Consider the following 26,214-nt stretch of genomic DNA (forward strand, 5'->3'; position numbering starts at 1 on the left):
ACCAAACACCATTGTTCCCAAAGTGTTTGAAATGCGGATAGGGATGGAGGCTTTCTTAATCCTGTCAATCAATGTTAACATTTTTCTTGCAGTTGCCATGGCCAGGGCCAGAGTTCATGAAAACACAGAATAAGAGCCAACAAAACAAGAATAAAGACTTATTTGAGATACTCTTTTTAAAGGACATCTACCATGCACAAAACATGGGAAGTAAATGTAGACAAGTTTGGACACTATGGCTCACTGAGAGGAAAAAGGGGGGAAAAGAATTTGAAAATCAAATAGGCCTATAAAAACTTGACCCAAGAGTCTCTGGGAAAAACCCGATGAATTGCTCCCTAGTAGAACAATGTTCTTTCTTCCGTGTGTTCTTCAGGAGTACAATGCTCAATATATTATAACACATGCCACTGATGTCTTTACACTGTTGTAAGCCAGCTCAGACCAACGGAATGCTGATAGAGGACAACAAGAGATTGTGCTGTGGTAATTCTCTCTTTCTCCTGCTCTGTTACAAACAAGCACTGGGAAAATTATTCATGCATAGAGGCCAACAAAGCAGAGATGGGAGATTTGAGATGTCATGCAGTGAAATCATGTGACAAACTTTCAGCTAAAACTCACGCCTTCGCCCTTTGAGACATTATACAATTACGCATTTCTCTTTATGAATGTGACAGCCAAAATGTCGTCTTATGCTCGTGGAAATTACGGCCATTTTGGTACTGTTATATACATTAATGAGACCACAGTGGCCATGCTGCACAAAGGAGCACAACAATTATGTAATTATGCAAACTCCAGGACTACAAGTGGAGAGTCCTAAATGGGATTTTCTTCATCTCCTCTGACTCTTAATTGGCCCCGGATACTTTTCGGTTTGTTTGTTTGTGTGGTTGTGTTTCTTAGTTAATGGGGGAAAGAATTCTTGTTCAGTCTTAAATACCTTTTAGGGTGACAAGTGCCTTATGTTTGGGCCCCTGAACAATGCAGAAGTTCTGTTTCTTTCTTTTTTGTTCTGTTCTTATCCGACTATTATTTCATATTTTTAACATCTCAAATCTACTTTGATCTGCTTCTATAGCTGCTGCCACCTAAACTGTGAAAAGAAGAACAACGTTCACAGGCTTCTTAGCAGCTGCTGTTGATGCTCCTACAAGCTTTGACCATCCAGAAGTGCTCCAAAGGTCAAAAAGCAAGTACCTGCATTAGCAAAGTTCAAGAAACCCCTTCCTCTGATGTGCCCAATCTCTAGTGGTGTATAAAGTGTGAATCTCCTGGTGTAAGCAGCCTGATATGGCAGGCAGAACTATTGTGGAATGGGACATTACATCAGGCTCCACATCAAGGAGAGATTGTAGGAGGTGCAGAAAAGAACCGCTGGAATGCTTCGAGGTTGGGAGACGTAGCTGTAAAGTGAATATAATATATTTTAAAAGAAGATTGAGAGGCTCATACATTCGACTTAAGTATAGAAGTGCAGAAAGTTTTATATAGTGTATAAATACCACCACTGGTAGGGAATACTGGATACTAAAAGGCTTCTTAGGGTGCATCCACATGGGATGTGTTAATGCGCAGTGGACTGTTCCACTGAACCTTAGTATGTCACAGCAAAAACTATGCTAATATACTAATGTGCAGAAGAATTAGTCTACTACACATTAAAAGCATCACAAAAATGTTTGTCTTTGCTACTGCGCAACAGCACAGCTACTGCTGCTTTAAGTACTACCTCATATTAGAAGTACTAAACTTAATGCACAGTAGCGAAGGCACATTAATGGACGTGTAAATGCACCCTTAATCTATCAGATACAGATGTAATAGAAACTAAAAGCTAGAAATGGAAACCAGGCTTATTTTTTAAAAGGGGATGATTAAATAACTGGAACAAATTGTCCTAAGTTTGACCTGAAAGGATGTGGGTAGTGGGGTCCTGCAAGGTTTGGTCCTTGGACCCGTACTCTTCAATATCTTCATCAGTGACTTAGATGTGTGTGTGAAGTGCACTCTGTCCAAGTTTGTGGATGATACTAAGTTGTGGAATGAAGTGCACACTCCGGAGGGTAGGGAACGATTGCAGACAGACCTGAACAGGTTAGAAAAGTGGGTAGAACACAATAGGATGCAGTACAACAAGGACAAGTGCAGAATGCTGCACCTAGGGTGCAAAAATATCCAGCACACCTACAGGCAGGGAAGTGACCCTCTCAGCAGCACAGAAGCGGGAAGGGATCTCAGAGTCATAGTGGAATCCAAGATGAACATGGGTCATCAATGTAACAAAATCATCAGCAAAGCTAACTACACTTTATCATGTATTAGCAGATGCATGACACAGAACCAAAGAGGTGATACTTCCCCTCTATGCAGCATTGGTCAGACTGCAGTTGGAGTACTGTGTCCAGTTTTGGGCACTGTACTTCAAGAAGGGTGTTGATAGACTCAAGAGGATCCTAAGGAGGGCCACCCATATGGTTAGGGGCTTACAGGACAAGCCCTATGAGAAGAGACTGAGGGACCTGGACCTTTTCAGCCTCTGCAAGAGAAGGCTGAGAGGCGATCTTGTGGCCACCTACAAATTCATTAGGGGGATGCAGCAAGGGATCAGAGATGCTCTGTTCATCAGGGCACCTCTTGGGATAACAAGGATCAATGATCACAAAATGACAGAGACCAGATTTAGGCTAGATATCAGGAAAAACTTCTTCACGGTGAGGGTGGCCAAAATTTGGAACGGGCTTCCAAGGGAGGTGGTGCTCTCCCCTACCTTGGGGGTCTTTAAGACAAGGCTGGATAGGCATCTGGCTGGGGTCATCTGACCCCAGCACTCTTTCCTGCCTAGGCAGGGGGTCAGACTCAGTGATCTGTTGAGGTCCCTTCCATCCCTAGCATCTATGACTCTAAGAAGTGGTAGTTTTTCCATTTTTAGATGACTGTGGCTCTGCCTTTCCAGAATATATGCTTTTCCCAAATACAAATTACAAGACTCATTGCAACTTGTAGCTGAATCCAGCATGCAGGGTGGGAGGGGCCAGGCCTGATCCCAGAGCATGGCAATGGCCGTAGGGCCCAATCCTAGTGTGCAGTAAGATCCCAGGGCTTGAATCCAGCTGAACGCAACAGTTAGCCTAGGCCACAATCCTGGTGTGTGGCAACTGACTGCCCAATGGCCTGATCCCCCTATGTAGGAATGATCTGCTGAGGGCTCGATGTAGCCATGCAGGGCCAGGGTCTGATCTTTCTACATGAGGATGACCCAGCTGTGGCCAATCCATCCATGTGGGCTTTGGAAATCTGGTGGCAGAGAAGCAGTGGCAGTGTTAATCAGTACCATAACTATGAGTGGGAAAGTGGGGCACCAGCCCTGAGCACTGCAAAATGGGTGGATGCCACTGATCCTAGCCCAGCTTGTTACCCCTCTGGATGTACTAGTTAGGACCTCTGCCTAAAAGCTATCTTCCTTTCGGAAAATGGTTTAGTCATTACATTGTCAGACAGTCTGCTATTTACTATATACAAATACTAAAAATCAAGAATATGGAATAATCCAAAAATTAAATCAATGAAAGCATTTACTGGAGCAAAATGTATTTTAAACAAAGTTTTTTAGACATTGGACAGTTATACATTGATGGATTTTTTTTTTTTTATGACAGAGTTTATATCCAATTCCTTCAAATAGGTCTCCTTTATGAAGCTATCTGTAATTGAAAAAATAATGTATTTATGCACCTTTCTTGTCATTTTCTACCTTTTCTAGCTTTTACTTCATTCTCTCTTATAAACTTCTTGAACTATTCTTTCTCTTTGTCTTTCACCGGCATTTCATAATGTACACTGCCCCGTAATCTATTTAATCCCTTCTTTCATCCACATTCACTGCATCTATTTTTCACAAGCACATATACCCCCTCTCCCTGTTTGAAACCATATTCTTTCCTCAGTTTCTGGCTTAGATATGAGAATGAGAACAACTCAGTTATTCACCACTTCCATTCATTTTTGCCTTAATCTGCCCTTACAGGAAACACCTGTGCAGCAGATTGAAGAGAAGATCATCAGAGAACCAAATACCTGTTCGTTAACATTTCCTACCACCATCCCTGCATCCACCCCCACTGAAATTCATCAGGAACTGTGAGAGGTGAACCCTACTTGATCCAATCCTTAACTACCCTGAACACCCTTCCAATACGGGTCTTGAATCCATGAATGAGTCTGCCACCACTATTGTAATAATAAGACTTGGTAATTAAAATAATTAAAAACATAAAAATATACAGCATTTAGAGTTCCAAGAGGCAACATTAATATGGCTATGTTATATGCACTGTATATATTTTTTAAATAGACAATGTGGATAGAACCCTATTTCACTTTAAGCACTCAAATATCACTTACCCAAGTGCCTAAGTAACATTTTTGCCACCTCTGCACAGTTTGTGATCCTTTTCCACGGCAAGTACAACAAAGACATGCAAGCACTATCCAGGCTGCCAAACATACGAAGCAGTGTACACTCCAGCTGGGCAGGTTTTTGGCTGTATACTTGTGTAAGGTCCTAAAATGCTAGCTGGGCGAAATGCCATGACTAGCAGGTGTTAGACAGAGGAGAACCATTCCATCTTTCAACCAATAGCCTAGTCATTGAGGGTCTCACCTAGGAAATGGAAGACCCAGGTTTTGAGCCCCCTCCCACAAGGAGGTTGAACCTTGAAAGGGGCTTCCATGTTTCATCGCAGTGTATTGGCTATCATGCCATAGGAGCTATACAGAGGACACCATCCAGCAGTCTACTTGTTTTGGTGAGTCTGGTCAATCCCCACTAAACAAGGGATAATGAAGATAATAAGATGGGTCAAGGTAATGAGATGCCTCTCGATCCCTAACAGCACATGAAGGAGCCCTACCAAAATCAATGCTGAAGCTTGCAGATTAAGTACCTTCATCATGATGAAGTCTGGTAAAGCATGGCCCTCAGGAAATAGATGTGGTCTATAGTGATTTCAGAGGCTGTAACTATGGTGGTTTCCTTGTACAAGCAGTTAAGGGGAGGAGCCTCTTTTGATCTTCCCATCTCTAAGTTTTTACCAAAATCCAATATTCTTCTTATTGTAGAATGAGTGGTGTTATAAAGAACTTCAGTTAACCTTATCTGACAGTAATTCATTTGTACAAAATAAATGTATTTCTACTTCTTACACTTGTTTTCTTATGAAAAAGAGGGGAAAAAAAGTCTCTGTTTTAGAATAGTTGTATTTAAGTGATTCCAAAGTTGCCAGATCACTCTGATAAACAATGTAAAGATCTTTTCCTTCTTTGTTCGGGGACCTTTTCCAAGAGCTTCTGCAGTGTTGTTTTGTGCTTTACATCAACTCAAACTTTAAAACAAAGGCAGTGTACAATTAGTAGATTATTGTAACATAAGGAATTACATAGTTGCTAAAATTGTGGAATCTAGGAAACTTTCATAATATTGATTTTCTCTCTCTCTTTCTTTGTCTTTTTCTTTTTTTTTTTTCAGGCAGAGAAAACTGAAAGGAATTTGCTGGTAGATTTCAAATAAGTATGTTCCACTTTTCTTCTTGCAAACCATCCTAGCAGCTGCCTTAGAGCAGCCACTTCTTGATCTTTTTGGCTGAGCCAAAAGCACATGAACTGATAACATTTTGGACACAATGTAATTAGAATGATAAGTATTCACAGCTGTACAGTGACCATGCTTAGTTCAGAACTGATTTTAATTGCTTATTTAACCAAAAAAAAAATCTTTCCAAACTAAGCAAATGCAAAACTCTTCAGTGAAGACTGTTCTTGCAATATGTAAGTTTCAAATGTAAATGTTCTTCCTTTTTCTATTTTCGAGTTCAGTAATATTTAATATTGTTATTATCAAATTGTTTTGTAAATAGGAAAATTTATCTTTATACAGAAGATATTTGTCCAAAAACTCTCATAATACAAAAAAAAAAATCCTTAAGTGTTTCCTTTCAGAATGAAGAAGGAAGAAAAAGACATCTAAAATGTAACCCTACCTTCAGAAAAGAGATGTATACACTGTGCTGAAATTTGAATGGCAAGGGAAGTCACCATGGACCAGATTATATTCCAGTTATTAGGCATGCAAATGGATTTAAATGTCTAAATCAGTTACTGTCCTATCCTGTGAGTCTTCTAACAAAATGTTAACCTAAAGGATCAGTGAATTTTTCTACTCCTTGCTATTTTTTGTGACTGTCATAACGGTCAGATGATGATGTTTTGCAAAAGTAAATGCATTAATAGATTTTCAGACCCTTGACCAAGGTGGAACAAAATTGGACTTAAGTACCTAATTACACGTAGATGCCTAATAGATGGAACAGAATCTAATCTTCTGTTTTCTTATCTTCATCCTATGCGGATCACTAAAACCGAACCTTGGAGAAGCACATACATTTTTCCTCTTCGTCTGCTCAGTCTACAGGCTGTCACTCAACCTGAAGACTATCCTCCCCACTCTTCCTCCCTCCCTCATGGAAAAGGTGGGTGGAGATCAGGGAACTTGGGGATTCTGGAAGACATATGGGCCCCATGGCCCTGTACAAGCTTAACAAAAATTGAAGTACTCTGACAATAGCACCTCATTTTATAACGTCATACCATGGAGCACTTCAGATACTTTTGGAATTTCCAAAGGTAGGTACATTTATATAACTGATCTTTTGGTATGTTTCAAAAGGTGTTTGAACCATTTCAGTTGTTACTTCTGTCTGCTCCCAGACTCTGCCTACACTGCTCCTTCCACTGACTGGTAAGTCATCCTATCATTCCTATTTGTGTGCCAAATTCACTACTTCTGCAGCTCTCTAAGTCCCTACTGTCCCTGGGGGACAGCCAATTTAGTCATCCCCATATTGTTAATCTCAAAAATGTATTGGAAGAAATACCAACATTAATTTGTATAATTTGTACTTATGGTACCATATTTCTAATACAAGGACCTCAATGCAATTCAATGAAAAGCAAGACTGACACAGAGGTGAGACAAAAATGAGTCTTAGTAACAGAGGGTTCAATCAATGGGTGTCCAGGAAAGAGACCACAAGGTTCCTCAAAGTTTCTTCCAATTATCTTATGAAGTCAGATGAGTTTGCCCTTCACATGGACCACACAGGAGGTCTAGCACCCAGACACAGTGAATCCCTTAAGACTGTGGTTTTCAAACTTTTTGAGCTGAGCCCCACTTTAAGTTACAATTCTGTTCATCCCCTCCCCCCAGCCCCAACCCAGAGAAAAACAGACATGCAAAATATGCTTTCATAAAGGGCTCCTGTACATGTGCAGGGAGACTGAAAATTCAGCACATCAGAGAAGGGTACATTAATCGAGTCTGCTGGAGCATGAAAATAAACACGCTCCAGCAGACTCTGGCAGCACATGTATTAGCATCCCCATGCCAAAAGATGGTGATAGGACATTTTGAACAAAAACTCGTTCAATGACCTTTAGTTCAAAGCACCTCACCACCATTTTTCAGCATGGGGGGATGCATGCATATGTGACAGGGGTGCTATTAAGTAAAAGCTCTTGCTAACTAAAGCACCCCCCCCCCCCACATGCCTCCCAGAGCACATGTAAAAATACCCAAACTTAACAGAGACTAACAACTTAAATTACCTGATTAAATTACCTACAGCTGTAAGTTTCAAATGCACAGATACTTTACTTACCAAATTAATGAGAAGGGTGTGCCTGTTTATCTGCAGACAGTTTATCAATTTGTGAAGAGATTTTTGAAGACAACACTCTGAGGTTGTCCTCCACTTCCAGTTTCAAATGGTACTTTGTCTTTAGTGCAGCCACTGTAGAAAACCAAATCTCACACAAATAAGATGAACCAAACTGCAAAAGAGCTTTGATTGCACATTTTGGATAAAACTTTGTCAAAGTTTTTGGCAAAAAGCTGCACTGTGTAAATGTTTGTTGTAATTGTTTTGTGTTGTAAGAGTAGATATGATAGGCGTACTAAACTGGAAGATGGGAAATGTAGTTGTTGCTAAGGAAATGATCACTGGCTTAATTAAATACGTTGTAAAACCTGTAAAATCAATTGCAAAACGTTCACTCATACTATTTCAATGTAGAGTGTTGTCAAATATCACATTTTTTACAATAATTATTATTGTTAAAAAGTAAAATATGCCTTCCACATGGTGCCCCCTTGCAATGTTCCTTCATGCTCCCTTCTCCAACCCCCCCCCCGGCACACCCCACATTTTGAAAACTGCTGCCCTAAGATCTGCATAGATCAGCCAAAGAGAGCTTTGCCAAAGCTGTGCACCTCCCATGATTTTTCTGAAACTCTTTCATTTCCCCAGCTTCTTCCATCTCCCTAACTGTGAGATTCTCAACATGCTTGGGACCACACCATGCAATAACTAATGATTTTTTAAAGAAAGAAAAGAAAAATGCACTGAATTACTTATAATCCCCAGTGTAGGGGGAGGAGCAGTCTCTGTAAAGTTGCTACCGCCCTCGCCCTGCTATGCACAATAAATGGGGAATCACAAGTCAAGTAGGGAATAGGTACTGCCTCACTTATCCCTTCTTGTCTTATCTACCCTGTGATAAAGCTACAGGAAACTCAGTAGCTGACTCAAGCTGATGGGGACTCTTGACACAGGTAGCGCAGAGGTAGCTCACAAGATTGCATAGATTTCTAAGATTATGTTTTACTCCCTTTACTATAGTTATAAAATGCTTATTGGATAGATTTGACTTGACATGCAAAAAAAAAGATTTGCTTCCCATGCATCATCTATCCCTCATCCCATTGCTAAGAAAGAGAGGAGCACTCTGGAAGAATGTTGTTAAATAACCTACCAGTGCTTTCCCTATTTAAAGATATTTACAGCATTTAACCTACCAGCTTATGTTTTATTTTTTAACTTTAATTACAAGGCTATATGAGGAGAAAAAAGAGAGATTCTTTCTATCTGTAAGTGTGACCTTTTGGCCTCCAAAGAAACTGGTCTGTGTTAAACTCATTCAGTGGTGAGAATCCAATACTTTCCAATTCGTCGCTATCCTTTTTTCTGTCTATGGCATAAAAGGACAAAATCATGTTGTGTAAAATATTAAACAACTAAAAATGCCCCAGAAAATTAATGAGAAGCAGAGGGAAGAGGGTTCTTGATCCACATGAATGTTCAGGGTACAGAAAAGTGTAGATAAATTTGGATTAGCAAGCAAAACTGAGCCCTGTTGTTAAATAGCACTTGATTCCATTAGACTGTGTCGGATTGTTAAAAATGCTAACATTATGTGTGACTATTCATTTTCATCACCTGCTCTTGATTAATCCAGTCCTAAATGGCATCTGCAGACCCTGCAATCTCATACTACTTAATTAAATTAGCAACACATTTGTCTCCCCCGTTTTCCTATCAAAGGGTTGTGCTCAAGAGAAATAAAACCTTTGTTCACCGCAACTCCGTATAATTTACACTCTTTTTTCCCTTTTTCCTCCAGCTCCTGGCTCAGATGCTAAATTGTAACTGGTAATAGGGAGCTATTAGGTCTAGTGAAGCGTGTCAAAGAAGTCAGTGGAAAACCAGGTCTGAAAGGAGGCCCCGGCTTTCATAAAACAACAGGGTCAAGATTCTAGATTCAGGATTACATTGTACAGAGATTCATTCATTTTGCAATAAAAATGCATTATGACCTTTATATATATTTGGAGCAGAAAGGCGGGACTGATACAGGAGAAAAAAAGGGAGACAAAGTGGATGTGAAAGGGACACAGCATAAGTATAGGACTTTTGTTTAAATGACAGTGCTTACTCATGAAGGTAAAGAGTATATGACTTCCACGTAACAGATACCGTTAAGTGAGCTACGGGACACTGTATCAGGGTGAGGATTAATGTAACCTGTTCTGCTGCACGATAGTACATTCAGTTGTCACACTCTGACTATAAAATACTCTGTTGGATAAAACAATGAGCTCATCTTATAAATTAATTTTAAAGGTGGTTCAAGGTGCAGCATTAGGCAAACACTGTTCCTGTACTGCCCGCCCTGCCAAAAATCTTCAGTCCTTTTCTCACCTCCAGTCTCCAGGATAGCAGGCATGGTGTATTGCTGGTACCGGTCAAGGCAGAGTGAGATGGCTTCTAGCCCCTTGCTGCCTAGCCCTTGAACCAGATCATATCATGACATGACCCTCCTCCATGGGTCCAAAGCAAATGTCAGGTGATAGGTTGGCAGCAGTTAATTGCATGCTGTTTCACCTGCTACTCATCAAATCAGTGACTTCTCTGTGACCCTTCTGATCTTGAGTTTAGAGCTATAGCTTCAAGATTTCTTCCCTAATCCACCGCTTCCTACTCCAATTCATTTTCTCTTTGTTGCATCTGTGGCAGCAGACTGTGTTTTAGTATTTCAGCCAGTCACAGAGATGCCAGCTCCACAAGCATCCTCACTCTTTAGTGAACTTTTCTATCTGGATGTCAAACATTAACTGTTATTAGTGATACCTGTAACATGGCCTTGCCCTTGCTCTGTCCCCAATAAGGCATAAGCTATCCCATGTCTGCCCATCCACTTAATACAATGACTATTAAATACAGAATAGTTGTTGGAGGCAGGAACATGGCATAGGACCCAGGGCACCCACCTGCCTATTCCACAAGCTTGCTCTCCTTCTGGCCCATGTCTTCCTCTTTTGACTGTCCAGTGGCACAGCTTTAAGGGAAGAATGGGGAACGCTCTGTCAATCCTTTGGACTGGTCATTAGGGCATTGTGCTGGGAAGTAAGAGATATACATCCAAATCACCTGTCACCCAGGTTTTCTGCATCCTTGGCAAATATTCTAGTTTATATGGCTAAAAGATAGGAGGGTTCCTGGACCATATCCCCACCCCACTGATATCATTAGGCATATTTTTATCTATCTGCACTTTCCAGGATTACACAGAGATACATGCCTACCTGGGAGATCCTCCTCCTCTACAGAGGAAACTTGGCCATTATTGTGCCTTCTGGGCATGCTTGACAGATCCAGCAAAGCTGCTTAGGTGGAAACAAAGATCTAAAATATGGCAAAGTGCCAAAAGTGCCAGTTATGCAGCTTTCTCTGAATGTATACTTTGCTGCAGAGAGGTGAAATAGGATTTGGCCCTTGCTATATGTTGCAGTTATGGGAAAGAGAGTATGACAGGCCTGTAATACCCCTGGCACATATTACGTTTATGGTTAAATTTTACATGTTATAGTGTCATAAATAGTAACAATGCCACACATTTAGCCAATGTATGGCATCATAAAGTGGCAAATGAACCACAATGCTATTCCACAAAAATGTGGAACATCTGTATGGTTGATTTGTATGGCACCATAGACTGAACATGTATCATGCCCCAGCTCAATGCTGCCCCCAGTAAGCATCAGGACCAGGCTTATCATCAGGACTGAAATAGCCCATGTCCCAGTGCCAAAAATGGCCTGTGGGCAAGGGGATTGCAGGTTCCTCATGGGGAGGGAACCAAGGTTCTCCCCTGAGTAAGAACCTTGCAATCCTCATGCCCAGCAGCTTTACTCCACAGCTCCTATGGCGGCTGTCCTGCTGTGCATGTAAGGCATGGAAAGACACATGATTGTTAGGAAAAGACATCAGAGCCCATCACTTCCATACTCCAAGAGGTCATATGTGACCAGATACAGGAATACCAAATGTGCAAATTCCAGCTGTATCCCTGGCACACATTAAAGCATAAGGAACACTGAACCAGTGCAATACTTTGTCTTAAAGAAATTCTCACACAAGAAGATTTTAATCACACAAGCAATACCATTTATATGTACTCAACCTCTTGCCTGAGTGAAAAGTGAACCCACAAGAAATGACTGGCAGGACTTGACCCCTGAGTACTATTGCTTGACTTGAGGAAATGCACCATAATTTGTATGAATAAGCAAACCACCTTCTTTTCAATTTTTAGTGATTGACCTACTGCACACTGGAAAGATGTGACTGAATTATAGACAAAGAATGACCACTTGATTTAAGTGGATCAAATACTGTTGATTTAAAATGTAATGTTTAAATTTTAACTGTGGGTTTCATCTCCTTATTTAATGTATGCTGGGTACCCAAGAGAGGTTCTTCCAGACTGTATCCCAGACACTGAGAATAGTGATTCAAAATAGTGTGTGTATTAAGAGCTCCTTCAGAACAATTATTTGCATATTTATTTATAATAGTTTGAGTTGTTAATGCCATTTTCCTTACCTGTGGATTTGGTCTTGCCTCTCCTTGCTTTAGCCCCATTCAGGCTGCACATCTTCTTTTGCAACATCACTAAACTGCTGGCCACCTCCCAATTATATCTGTCTCACTCTTCACTTCCCTTCTCTTGTTAAGGTCCTTGGGACACTGCCACCTTATCTCTTTATTGGTCCCTCAAATAATCTTTTCCACATTTTTTTCTAATCTCTCTCTCAGAAATAGCAAGCTGTTTAGCTAAAACTTTCCAAACAAATTCGACTGGACTAGACGCATGCCTGAAATTTCAACTTGAACATTGTACATCTTGCAAAGTTACAAGAAATTAGAAACAGATATTTGTAATGGAAAGTGACAGGAAATATTAATGATAAGTAATGTAACCTCTTCTCCCTATTATCTGTAGAAACTCCTGACAAGAAAAAGGCAAAGGTCAAAATTATGATTTTCCCATTTAAGCCCTAGAAGAAATAAAAACAGAAAAGTGTGGTCCATCAATACTTCATCACATTTAATATTTCTTTGTTTCATGATTCTACAGTTAGGGGTACATACGTATTAACATATAAATATGCATGCTTCTAGAATACAAAAGACTAAGTTAAAGGAACATTAAATTTGTAAAATCAAAACTTAGGGCAGCATCAATGTTAATGGCTCTTAACACAGTATCTGTGGGAACACACAAAGTGGTAAAATGGCTTAACTAACAAGACCTTGCCAAGAAGGGTGATTATTTACCAAGGGAAAGAAAACTAAATCAACACCAGCACTAATGGAGATAGACGACTCTTTGGTGTGGGGTTCAAGTCCTCTTTTCTGATCAGCCACTGGGGCCTGGCCTTCCCAGCATCATTTTTGCACTGCCAACTATTCACAACCTGTGTATTCAGAGTGCTGCACAATATCTCCTTATAATCCATAAATGGGCTGTTAGACAAACACAGAGGGAGAGTCCTGAGTTACAGTCACAATTTCCAGGGTTATTTTTCTTCTTAACAAGTGACAGTCTAATGTAAAATGCATAAATAGTTCTAGGAGCAGGAACCAGAACTAGAGATATGGGTATGAATCCTCACAAACTGAGGAAGGTCTGTTAGACTGCTTTACCCACTAGACTACCATAATAAAAGTCAGGCATTATATTACCACGCAAGAGTTAGGTGGGACCTATAGTAAACAAAGAAAGTAGTAGGAGTTAGATATGATGGGTGTGCAAAACATATTTGATTCAAATTTGGCCCAAATCGGGGACAGCGATTCAATTTGTTGATTCAGATCACTGTCCCCAGTTTGATTCAGCTGAATCTGAAGCTAAAGATTCAATACTGATTTGGAGAATCAGTGATTCAGCCATATGCACAGCTTTAAATGTTTTTTCTACATACCTCAAGGTACCAGGCATGGCTCATGAACACTGCGATGAATGGAATATCCCACAAGAGCATGGAGCAGGGGGAGGCTCACTGGTGCTCACCCATGAACCTGGAAGTGGACCAGAAATATTTCCAGGTCTGCCAGGGAGCATGCACCCCCCACCCCTGCACTCCTCTGGCTCAGCAATTCGCCACGGGGTGACCCCGGGTGCCCCCCCAGACCCAGAAAACACCAGTCGCCAAGCCGGGGAAGATGCAGGGGAAGTCCAAAGTGTGCTCCCTGGTGGACCAGTGGACCAGAAATGCTTCTGTTCCACTTCCAGGTCTGCTGCTGTGTACACTGGGGACCTCCCCACCCGCTCCTGTGGGATGTTCCATGCACCCCACCATCGCAGAATTGACGAGCCACCTGATACCTTGAAGTATGTAGAAATAACAGTTAAAGTTGTGTCTCTGTCCGAATCTTCAAATCTTTCTGAATCAATTCATAGGGTTCAGATTTGATTTCGAGAGATTAAAGGGTCTCCTAATTCGATTTGGATTCGGAGATTCAGCCACCAAATCAAGCCGAATCTCCACCAAATTGAATCAAATTGCTGCCCTGTATCTCACCTGCCATGACTTGATGGACCAATTCTTAGAGGCCATGTAAATGTGCCTTTTGACTTTCCTGCTTGAGAGGTTCCACTTTGCATGAAGTAATTTAATATTTATTGTGCTAAGAAGAGGCAAGCTGACTCCCTAGCCCATGGGCAGGGCACCCATCTTGAATGTGGGAGAGTGAAGCCCAAGGGGCTCCTGAAGTCAGTTCTTGGAACCAGTTTCCTATGCCCCATAAGTAAGTAACTTAAACACCAAAATGGACACCTATACTGCATCTCCAATCTGGCCTTAGTCATAGCCTGAGACCTGTTGGTGAGATAAGTGTACCTCCATATGATCTGAGAAGCTCACTGCAGCTTCTCTGTAGGGCTGCAAACAGATGTCACCCTGGTGCCACCATAAAAATGTTTATGGCAGTACAAGTTACAAGTGAACAGATGTCCTTGCCTGCTGCTGTGCTCCAAGTGCCTTCAAATGTTTGCACAATGATACCTGCTCATAGTTTGTCACACTTCAACCCTGGGGATGTCTCTTTGCTTATGGCACAATCCCTGTAGTCCAGGGTTGCCCATGTTTTCCAGCTGCCCCAGGCAGGCAATCCCAGGATGAGAGTTTCACACTGCAGAACCTTTATGGCCTGATATTGCCTAGCTGGGAATTCCTGGAGGGGAATTCATGGTTGGGAGTTCATGAGTGCAAGTACTGAGAAGGGAGCCCCCTGGGGTTTTGTGGTCTGGGCCAAACACCTAGGGCTGTCATCCCACAGGAGTGAGCCCCTGAAGACCTGGGAGTGGCAGAATCCCAGTTCTGTGGGACAACATCCCTGGGTGATAGCTGTACCTGCCAATCAGTCAGATCAACTGTGCTGGCACACATCCTAACACATCTGATCCCATAACAAAGGTGTCGAGAAAGAGTGCTTAGGTAGCTTTATACAGTTCTGCCAGTAGAAAATGAGAAATTGAGGGAACCATGAACCTGTTGGGTTAGGCACTGGATAATCAGTGTTTTGGTTTGAGTGGGTTTTTAATTTTCTTTTAGCATAATAGGATTATAGGAAAGTAGAGATGGAGGAAACCTCAAAAGGTCATCTAGTCCAACCCCCTTCTTAAGGCCAGATCATTCCTGACTCCAGCTAAGTGTCCATCTTACCTGCTCTTGAAAATATCCAAGGCTTGGAGATTCCAACATTTCTCTAGGTAGCCTGTTCCAATGCTTGACACCCTCATAGTCAGAAACTTCCTCCCAATCTCCAACCTAAATTTCCCTTGCTGCACCTTATTGCTCCTAGTCCTGTCCCTTATAGAGAAACACCCATCTCCATCCTTTCTGTAGTCACCCCTCAGGTATTTGAAAGTTGTTTTCAAATCCTCCCTCCACTAGACTAAATAACCCTAGTTCTTTTAGCCTTCCTTCATAAGTCAAGTTTTTGTTTTTTTGAGGAAGTCGATGTCTGCAAAGGGGAACTTACACATATACAGAAATAGATAAAAACCTAATGCTTACACACACGGGAGATGACTTAAGCTTGGTCAGGCAGCCCTAATTCTACATAATTTATGTACTCATGGCATCTCATGGCTATGTAACCTTCCTAATGGTCTGACTTTTAGCACAATATTTGTGTGTGTGTGTGTGTGTGTGTGTGTGTGTGTGTGTGTGGGGACATGGGCACATGAACATGTAATATTTAATAGCTAAGTCTGTAGTAAGTATGCTAAAACAAAATTCAGTGTTTCACTTGAATGCAAGTGTAAGCTGTTCTAAAAGTTGCATTAAAAAAATGAGCCATAGAAGCTACTTTGGAGTAGACAGAAGTGTATGGCTTTCATTTAAATGTCTTCATATCAAGGGTGACATGCACAATCAATCATCCTGTTGACAATGTAGGAGGGCAGAAATTACTGATGCTTAGTGGCCACACAATCATAAACAAGGAAATTGAAAGTGATACTTAATTGACAAATCCTTGTGTTGTACAGTATTGAAGCTTTTCAGATGTCCTACAGAAAGAAAAACAGATTTGTGAACTGCCTGCAAATGGATATCTGAAAATACTGACTAAAGTTACCTGAATTTTTTGACTAAGTAATAATCAAATATCAGATGACCTTTCATATGTGTGTATTTCTATGGACTCCCTTTAGCTTCCTTAATATGTATTCTCTCTCCTTCTTACACCTACCATATATATATATATATATATATGTATGTATGTCTGTATGTATTACTAGAAGACAACTTTCCCTTTCATGTGAGGAGAGAGGATGCATATTAAGGAGGCTAAGGAGATTCTGTAAAAAAATCCCAAACAAACATCATATATGTATGTGCATGTGTGTGTGTGTTTGCATGTATGTATGTATGTATGTGTGTGTGTATGTCAGTTATTCTGATTTTATGTTAAAAATTCTAAATTATTAAATGAAAGAAAGGCAACTACACATCATATTATAATTTGGATAATAAATGATCGTGAATATAAGGTTTGTATAAAATTCTAAGTGACAGTGACCACTGGCATTACAAAAGGAAATTTGCACTAAACTTGGAATCAAGAAGTAGATGAAAATGTAGTGACATAGCTGTGCCTGTCAATAAACCCCTCTTTTTGAAAATCAATGAGTGGAATGCTTCTGAATGATCATTTTGTGCTTCTGACTTGTCTACGGTATATTTACAGTATCGAAAATGTCTCTTTGAACTTCATCTTATCTAAGTGAAATTACAAAAAGATAGGTTCAGGGACATGTTGATAGAAATGTGTTGTTATGTATTTTACTATAACAAGCTAGTAGTTTAAAACAAGGGAACAAATATTAATCCCTATAACAAAGCATCTGTTCATTTAACTTATTTATAATATAGGAAAAACTTTCCTACATTTTAGAGCTTTGACCACTAAGGTCTTGCTCAGCAATGGGTGCATCTACACATAAAATTAAGATGAAACAATAAACTCAGAGCTGTTTGAACTGGAGTAAACGGCTCCTGGGTGCAGCATGTATACATGCATTCAGGACAGCAGTAATCTGAGCTGGGGTATAGCAAGCCTGGGCTACCAAGGAGCATAAGGGGTCAGCCCCGGGCTCTGGGTGGTGGCACCGGGCAGCAGAAGGGCTGGCTGGGGCATGAGTGTGCTGACTCTGTGGAACTGTATGGCTAGGTGACAGGCAGGTGTCTGGCCCTCACCCAGTCACTGTCTACATGTGTATTTTAGTGCATTAATTACTCTGCTATAAGATAGTATTGTCTTTGCCAGTACCTACAGTGGAGTTAATTAGCTTAATACGCACTAATACCAGCAGATATGTGGACAGTGATGCTTTACTGCAGAGCTATTTAGTCACCTTTGCAATAAAACACACATGTAGATGCACCCACTAATAATGAATGTGGAGACTGATTTAGCATTAGCTGAAAATAGTTCTCAGGGTTTCACTAATGCAGTTTAACTTCCCCTGGAATAAAAGGAAAATAAGGTGATCACTTCTCCTTAAATCTATCTGGAAATCTGAACCTTTCCTATGCAGCAGCCATGGGGTGGGGCAGGGTGCATGCTCAGTCCTCAGTTCTCAATAAAGCTGTGTGCTTTAATTAGTGAGCCACACTAATTAGAAGTGCCTGTGCACAGAGATAATCTGAACAGGGTATGGGGCCCAGGAAGAATCAACTAGATAATCATGTGATAAATTGTAACATGCCTTGCATTCAACCAATTTACCATGTGACAAAAATTAGAAGACTCAAGAGGGAACATCTTTGTGGCTGGTTTGTAATGTGCTTTAATTTGAACATGTGGTTCATTAGTTTAAAAGGCACCCAAGGAGCCTGGCTGGAGAGTCATCCCCAGTGCTCATCTGCTCCCAAGTCCATTTAAATTTCCTGGTGTGCAGACAGCCTGGCACCTGGGAGCTGGTGTCTGCTGCTGGGCTCCCAAGGCACAAGTTTAAAGGGCACACCTGCAGCTATGCTGTACACACTCTCTGATCCCAGGCTCCCCATTTGCCATTAAGTCAAAAGGGCATGCAGGAAGTCTGGCCCCCCCCAGTACCCGGATCCCCATCTTGAGTGTCTGGCATGACAGGGTGTGCAGTTCTGGGGATCTGGGATAATGTTCCTCAGAACCCATCATACGATTAAGACAACATTTGCCAGTCGGTTTTATGAACCATTTAGCAGTTGAGAGGTCTTTGTCATTTTTTTTCTTTGGAGATAGATAAATTTATTCAACATTTTTCTGCTTCTAGATATATATTCACAAATTTAACATAATTTGCTTGAGAAACAAAAATAAGACAATGTCTTATTTCTGATCACTTGTTTTAATCCCTCTGCCTTTGTCAGAACAGTCACTATTTCTTTAAACTCTGATATTTTTAACTTCCATGCATTTCAGGGACTTGCAACTGCCACACTTCCACTTATCCTATATTAATTGTAGCACCATCAGTGATCTATGAAGTCCTCCTCCAAAACATCCTATGTTTTTAGTTGAAAGATAATAGAAAATAGGTGGTTGTTTCTGCTGCTCTTCACTGTGTTTCTTGGCAGCAGAGGTTCATTCTCACTATTATATCTCTCATCTGAAAAGCATCTCATCACAGATCAACAGAAGGATTCTTTTTATAATTAATATGTTTATCAATACAAGTCTTGCTTTACAGGCTGATGATAGAGTACAGACTAGAATATGAAATTTTATGAGTTCAAGAATAACCTTCATTACAAGGATTTCATAGGCTCATAAACCATCAGGATGCTGTATCATGCAGATCTTATCTGTTGTATAATAAATCAAAGGACTTCCCATCAGTTTGGATCTCATATCTAAGTGCCTTCAGTGATGTTTCATTTCATATATTCTTAGATTCATCAGAGAATTAAGAGACAGTGATTGATTTTTAACTGCAATCCATCAACTGAGGTTAAAATTTTATAATATCCAAATTAATTAAAATGTGTCATTATCCATTTTCTTTCAGTGTACAATAGGCTGGGAGTCTTGGGGCTTAAACAAAAACAAACAATTGCAAAGTACAAAGGATTTCAACCATCACAACAAAATTACAAACCAGCTAAGTGTAAACATACACCTATGAAAAGATGCTGAGAGGATAACCTAGAAAGGTTAATAGTAATTTCCATTAAAAGCTATTATTTGGCATAAATTTGTTAGAAGTCCACACATTTACATTTACTTTTACATTTTATTTTTATTTTATCTTATTTGTTTTGCAATAACAACAGTTCTTTTGATGCACAAACATAATGCCATATTTACTTGAATACAAGATGACCTTGAATGTCCCCCAATAATTAGATTCCCCCAATAAGATGTCCCCCAATAATTAGATTTTATATATGAATGTTTTTAATTAGCTATACTTTTCAAGTGATAGCAGCTCATTATTATAGGTTTGCCTTTAATTTGTCTCCCTTGTACTGCTATAGCAGGGAAAATAAATATGGTGGGTCAGGCAACCCCCCTCCCTCTGCTCCACCTCCTTCTTTCCCCCCCTGAAGTCCCTTCTCTCCCTCCTTACTATCAGACCCTGTTCTCTCTGGGCACATACATGTGAGGAGCAAATCTGAAAACACTGACCATTAAATAAACATGCTTTTAGTAGTTTGCATATAGACTTAGTTCATCCACAATTGATGCATTTTATACTTTTTAAAACTCCTGCAAGTTTTAGCACAGGTATTCCACGAACACTTCTAAGCAGTACTTTTGTACCAACTTTCTTTCTTTTATTTTGGATCACTGAAAACAGAGATATCAAGAGCAGTGGTGGGAGTGCCCCTACAAGGACTTCAATATTTCACTTGCTGGTTTGGTGCATGTGAAATAGCAGAAGTTCGGGCATACTTTTTGGCTGTAGTCTCTAGAGAACAGAGGAAGCAACTAAGGCCCAAATCCTATTTCTCCTCTGATGTAGCTGCTGCTCTTTTCAAGTTAAAGTGACTCTATCCCAAATAGTGTGACTTTCAGAATTTACAGGCAATCTGCAATAATAGCTTTGAGGAGTGTCAGCTATTTCCGTTCCATCAGAACTGTAGGACGTCCTCAGGTTGAACAGTAGTCCCTGTTTGAAAAGCAGTCCTTGGCTGAACCATAGTCCCTCCTATTGACTGAAGTCTTTGGCTCATTTATTTGGGTAATATTTGCCCAATCTCACATGGCAGGGACAAAGAAGAGAGAAACTGTAAATGCCAGTGTGTGGTCTTCAACCTAATGTTAAACTACAGAGCTAATGGTAGGTGATAAACATTGGGAAACCCAAAAAGAAAACAAACAAAAAAAGTCCCCATTAACCATAAACAGCCCCCATATGCAGGTAAGATATAAAATACTATATTTTCAATATCAGCTTATTGAACTGCTAGTGCAATTCTTTGCATGTTCAAAATTATAATAATTCATCTTCAGATTGTTTGCATATATGATTTTAATAGCTAGCAAACTATAAAAATGTGAAAGAAAGTGCAGTTCAGTTACCATTACATGGGGTCTTGAATATGGACCCATTTAAATAAAACAGATTGCATGCATACATAGTTAGATGTGGCTTTGAGCCATCTCTGATCCAAAAAGCTATTAGCTACTCATCTTAAATCTTATAAGGCAAGCAGGATTATTCTAGTATGATTAATACAAAGAACAAAGTGACTGAAGACTCAAAAATCATTTTAGATGAACTTAGTGTATTTCATAGCAATCGCTTCACATCAAAGGGTTAAGAGGATAATAGCGATGTATACATTTCTTGATGTTTTAAAATACTCTTTAATTCTACCTGAGGACAATATGGTCCAAGAAGAATCTATATTATCCATAATCAGATGGAACATGTAATTTATTTTGCGTGTAATTTACTTCACTTGCATAATTGGGATTTATATATGTGAACTGCTGGACTGGGAGTTTGAGGTCAGGATGTCTGTCTGAGACATAAGTCATCTTGAATCAACCACTCCAGCTGATGAGCTGAAGCCGCTAAGTGCTAACAGAAGTGACATTTGTTGTGTGAGTGACCTCTTGAAAGTGCTCTAAAGCCATTCCCTAGCCCCTTGCCCCCATCTGAACCCTCCTTAAATGAGAGTTAATTTGTCACGTGATCACAGACTTTTTAAGCTGTCTGCAGCCATGCACTTCTGTCAGGACACAGCTGTTTTACTTCCATGGTATGAAGGTAAAACGCTTTCAAGGGTGCAATCATGCAACAAATAAATGTCAGTGCTGTAAGTGCCATAAGTATCCCACATACTGAAGCAGTGCCACTATGTTGTGAGCCATTAACATTTCATTGGGCCAGAGAGGAGGAGGCAGAAAAAAGCATGAGTATGTTTCTGTAGTTTGCATCAGAGTCATTGGATAAAACACAGAAATGGTCCACAGAAAAAGAACCAGAACACAGGACTCCTTCCTGCAGGTGCTTCCTCTAACCACTACACTACAGAGGCAGATTTTCAAGTTGTTCTTGCTATTGTTCACTTATTTTCCCTCCTCTCTTCCTACTTTTTTTTTCCTCATTTCTCAGCTGGATTGAAAGGCATCCCCTAGGAATGCTATTCCTGGCTCTAAAGCATCACCTCTGCACACAATGAGCACTCCCCAATGGCACCTTGCTAGACAGGCTATCTCCATTACCGCCTCTCTCTCCAGCTATAAGCAGCAATGAGAGCAGCAGGCCCAGTACCCTGCTGTCCCTCCCCCATCCAGTGAGAACAATGGTGGGCTCTGCTTTGAGATCCTGTCTGAGAAGGCACTGTACACAGGGAATTCATCATGCCAGTGTCCTTGACATCTGGCCAACATGATATGGAGGGAACACACAGCAGCAGCAACACCAGAACAAGTTTGATTGGTAGACCTATACAAGCTGCCTATCACCAAGCAAACTGGCAAACCGCAGTGGTGGCTGCTGAACAGAGCACAGGTCACCACCACCTTTTCCCACAACCTAGACCCAAGAGCATCATCAGCCTACCCTTCATGCAGCAAGGAGGGGGAGGAGATGCTCTTCCATGCCTTCTTCAACTGCCCCCAGCTGTGGCCACTCCTTGCTGCCCGCAGCATCCTCTTTGGTGCAATGGACTTGTACAAGGTCTTGGGGACCTTGTAGTGGTGGTGAGGCTTGTGTCCCAATGATCATCAGAGCTATGTCATCTGGTATCTCACACTCTTGGCAGGGTAACCCATGGTGAACAGTCCTGAGAGGAGGTTCCAGACAAACTGTCCAACATCAGTTCCTCAAAGGCGGATCAGGCTGAAGATGTCAGGACCTCAACAACTGTGAAAACAGAAGAAGACTACAGCAAGATGAAGGTCTCCTGTCATCTAGGGTTCACCCTTGCCACTGGGCCTAGACCTCCACTTTGTCAAGTTCATGTGGTTGCTAAGGCACAACGGTGCTTCAGTGCAGGGCTAGCCATCAGGTAGCCCCCACACTGAAGCACTCTGATGCCCCAGCCTGCTTGGTCAATGTCTACATGTGCATTGCAGCACACAAAAAAACTCCATGGCAGGGTAGTACTTGTATTTACAAGTGCTACTCTGCTGCAGAGTTTACTAGTTTCGTGCACCCTAATAGGAGCACACATGTACATGCTGAGATGTTTACTGCACAATGAATTGGGCAGCTGCACAGTAAATGTCTCATGTAGACACACCCAGCAGCAAGTTCTTTTTGTTTCTTTCCTTCTTTCAAAATATCTACCAACAGGAGTATTTGCTCAGAGCTCCTTGTTTTTTGAGCCTTTCTCCTTCTCTTGCTTTGTTTTCCCTCCCCCAAACAGTCTGACCCCTTTCCCACTGCAGCTCCCCACTTTTCATTACTTTTCCCTGCTTTTTTTTCCCCTTTGTTAAGTCCTTTCTCCTGCAGTAACCCTCTGCCCCTTCCTTCCCCTCTCCCTCCCTCAGGTTGTATTTTGTTTTCCCTCCCTCTCCCTGCAGCTGCTCTGCTGTTTGTTTTCCCTTCCCTGCCACACTGCTTACCTTTCTCCTCTCCCCTGGGGTTAGTTAATTTGTTTGTTTCCAGCTTCTTTGTTCCCTGCCCAGAGGGCTGCCGATCCCCCACCCCTCTGGTTCCTTGCAAGGTTAACCCTGTTTTTGCTGGAATGGCTGAAATCAGCTCCCAGCAGTTCACTGCTGGGGTTTCAGCCCCTCTGGACTAGAGCTTTGGTCTCTGACTTCATGCCCTTCCCTCCATTGAAGTGGAGGCGCGTGCTGCTGCTGTGGGGGCACTCACAGGCTGCAAACATGTCCTCTATGCTGCCCAGGTGAGTTTAGTCCCCATCTTCCTTGGCTCCCCTGCTTTAGTGCATGAGGTTGTGGTAGCAGGTATGTCAATCGGGGGATGTTTTTGTCTTGCAACACCCCTAGACACACCCCTCAGGGGGGGATTTGGCTCCTCCTCCTGGGAAGGGCAAATCCCAGAAAAAAAGGGGTCTTATTAAAAGGCTTCATTACCACCTCAAGACCTTCCCACTACTTCAAGGGGAGATGAGGCTAGTGAGCAGGGCCCGCGCCTTCTGCCTGCCTCCTTGGCACTTCCCCCCACAGACCCTGTGTTTTTTTGGGGTGACCTGGGGCTGGGGCATGTTGGGTGGAGTCTGACAACCCTTCCCCAAGCTCTCAGCTCCTTGAGGATGATGAGGTTGGGGTTGGACCCTCTGGGAGCCACAAGCAGCTCCAGGAACAAGAGTGGCTGACCCATGAGAGCACCCCACCCAAGAGATCAGGGACTGATGTCCTCCCCCAGACCAGCTGGGAGAATGCTGCTCCCACAGGGCCTGATGCTGAGGATCCTGGTGATGGGACAAGTGCCCCTCCTGGGACTCAGCAGCTCTCAGTGTCTGATATGTATAGTTCCTCCTCCTTAGGGTTGGATTTTGACTCTACTACTGAGGACGAGTTAACAGAAGTCCTGCCTCAGGTGGTGGCATCCTCTGATTCAGCTAAGGTGTCCCCCTTAACAGGGAGCATCCCCACCCCAGAGGCAGAACCTGTTCCTGCTTCTGTGGAACCTCCCTGTGTTGGTTACTCGGTTGAAAGCCTTATTAAGTTTCTTGACCAGACAAAGCACCACTGGAGGGTAACACAACATATACAGAAATGTTTCCCAGAACTGGAGACATTTGTGTACCTGCTAAAGCCATAACAGTGGCACTGCACTCCACAGTGAGGATGCAGCAATATAGTTTTCATTTAAGCAAGCTTGTGGGTGATGTTGGGTGCTTGTTGAGAGAAACACTGGCTGGCAAGCTGTAGGCCTGTTTTTTTGCTGTCCTGCATGCTTGCTCCTCTCTGCTGTTCCTCTATGTTCCCTTGGCTTTGCCTGTCCCCCATTTTCTACACCCTTCACACATGGCTGCCACAACCTTTGGTTCACTCAACGCCAACAGCTGCAGAAACCAGGTGAAGCAAACAGCATTTTTTGAGTTCCTGCATCAAAAAAAAGCTGGATGTCACCTTTCTGCAAGGAACCCATATTGACACAGCTATTCAAGCTTACTGGCATACCACCTGGAAAAGCCATACATTCCTGAGCCGTGGCACCTCTCTCAGTGCAGAAGTCTCAATCCTCTTATCACCGCAGCTGTCGCCTGAATTGCTGGTAACCCAAGAGGTTGTCCCTGGTGGCCTGCTAACTGCTTTTGTTACATTGGCACAACATCGCCTTTTTCTAATTAATATCTATGTTCCCACTGCCGGGCAAGAATGGACAGCCTTCTTTGAGACCCTGGCTGACTTTTTGAGGACTGCAGCTGACGATGATGACCTTCTCCTCCTGGGCAGGGACTTTAATTGCACAGTCAATGAACAGCATAAACAGAATGGACCAGAACCCCATCTGCCCTTAGCCCAGTGGCTGCACACAGCTTTGGAGGCAGGGGACCTTGTGGACATCTGGTGCCATTTTATGCTGATGCCAGGCAGTACACCTGGATAAAGGCAACTGCTGGTGGGATTGCCATAGCACACCTTGACCGCTTCTACATCACCAAGCATTGCGTGCCAGTCCTGCATAGCAGCTGCATTATTCCATCCAGACTCTTGGATCAGAGTTTTATTTGCTGCAAGTTGAGTCTCCTTGGCAGAGCACATTTCCAAGCACCTTACTGGTGCATTAACACCAGCTTGCTGCAAGACGCTCACTTCTGTGAATGCTTTGACTATTTCTGGTGGACATGGGAGACTGCAAGAACCACCTTTTCCTCCTGGAAGCAATGGTGTCATGTGGGGAAGGGACAGGTCAGAGCTTTCTGCCAGCAATACACACAGCTGGCAATGAGCAAACTCTGCCACCATGTACGGGGGTTGGAGGAGGATGTAACAAAGCTTGAGGTGGCCTTACATGATACATAGGACTACTTGAAAGCCTTAAGCTTCAGAAGAAGCACTTGTGGGAGCTGGCAGAGGGTGCAGCCTGGGGTGTGAGGATTTTTGCCCACTGCCAAGAACTGGATGAGGCTGATGTCCTGACCCAGTTCTTTTTCAACTTGGAAAAGTGACGGGCCCTTCAGAAAATCCTTGACCATCTCATGACTCCTGTTGTAGCCTTCTATCAAGACCTATATGTGGCTGAACCTCTCTGTCTGGAGTCGACTAAGCGCTTACATGATGGCCTTCCCAAGCTGTGCCCAATGGCAGCAAATGAACTTCAGTGAGAGTTGTCCCTGGAAGCACTTACAATCATGATGGGGAGCCTCACTGTGGGCAAAGCCCCAGGGCTCAATGGGCTGCCTGCTGAGTTTTATAAGACCTTCTGACCCCTCCTTGGTCCCTGACTTTTGTACGTGTTTCATGAGAGCCTCACTGATAAAATCCTGCCTGTCAACTATTGCGAGGCCGGTATCCCTTCTCTGTGGCAACTACAAGATTCTGCCAAAAGCCTTAGACAATCAACTGTGTACTGTCATAGCCTCAGTCTTCAGTCCCAAGCAGAGCTACT

At 42.1% G+C, this 26,214-nt stretch overlaps 2 long non-coding RNA genes across 2 annotated transcripts in view; one reads left to right on the forward strand and one right to left on the reverse strand.

The window, feature by feature from the left end:
- The window catches only part of LOC149868751 (uncharacterized), a 131,390-nt gene extending 130,197 nt beyond the window's left edge, over window positions 1-1,193 (forward strand). The window contains exon 3 of the long non-coding RNA XR_016441132.1: window positions 1,085-1,193. This is a non-coding gene — a long non-coding RNA (uncharacterized LOC149868751). The remainder of the gene's footprint in view (window positions 1-1,084) is intronic.
- An 11,578-nt stretch (window positions 1,194-12,771) lies between these two features.
- On the reverse strand, window positions 12,772-23,617 carry LOC149868753 (uncharacterized). The gene is made up of 2 exons (XR_016441314.1): window positions 23,256-23,617; window positions 12,772-22,551 (listed from the first exon to the last, which is right to left on the reverse strand). It is a non-coding gene; the product is annotated as an uncharacterized LOC149868753 (long non-coding RNA).
- Window positions 23,618-26,214: the final 2,597 nt, after the last annotated feature.

This window comes from Crocodylus siamensis, chromosome 3, assembly GCF_052110815.1.
Source record: "Crocodylus siamensis isolate JL-2025a chromosome 3, ASM5211081v1, whole genome shotgun sequence".
Classification (NCBI taxonomy): domain Eukaryota; kingdom Metazoa; phylum Chordata; order Crocodylia; family Crocodylidae; genus Crocodylus; species Crocodylus siamensis.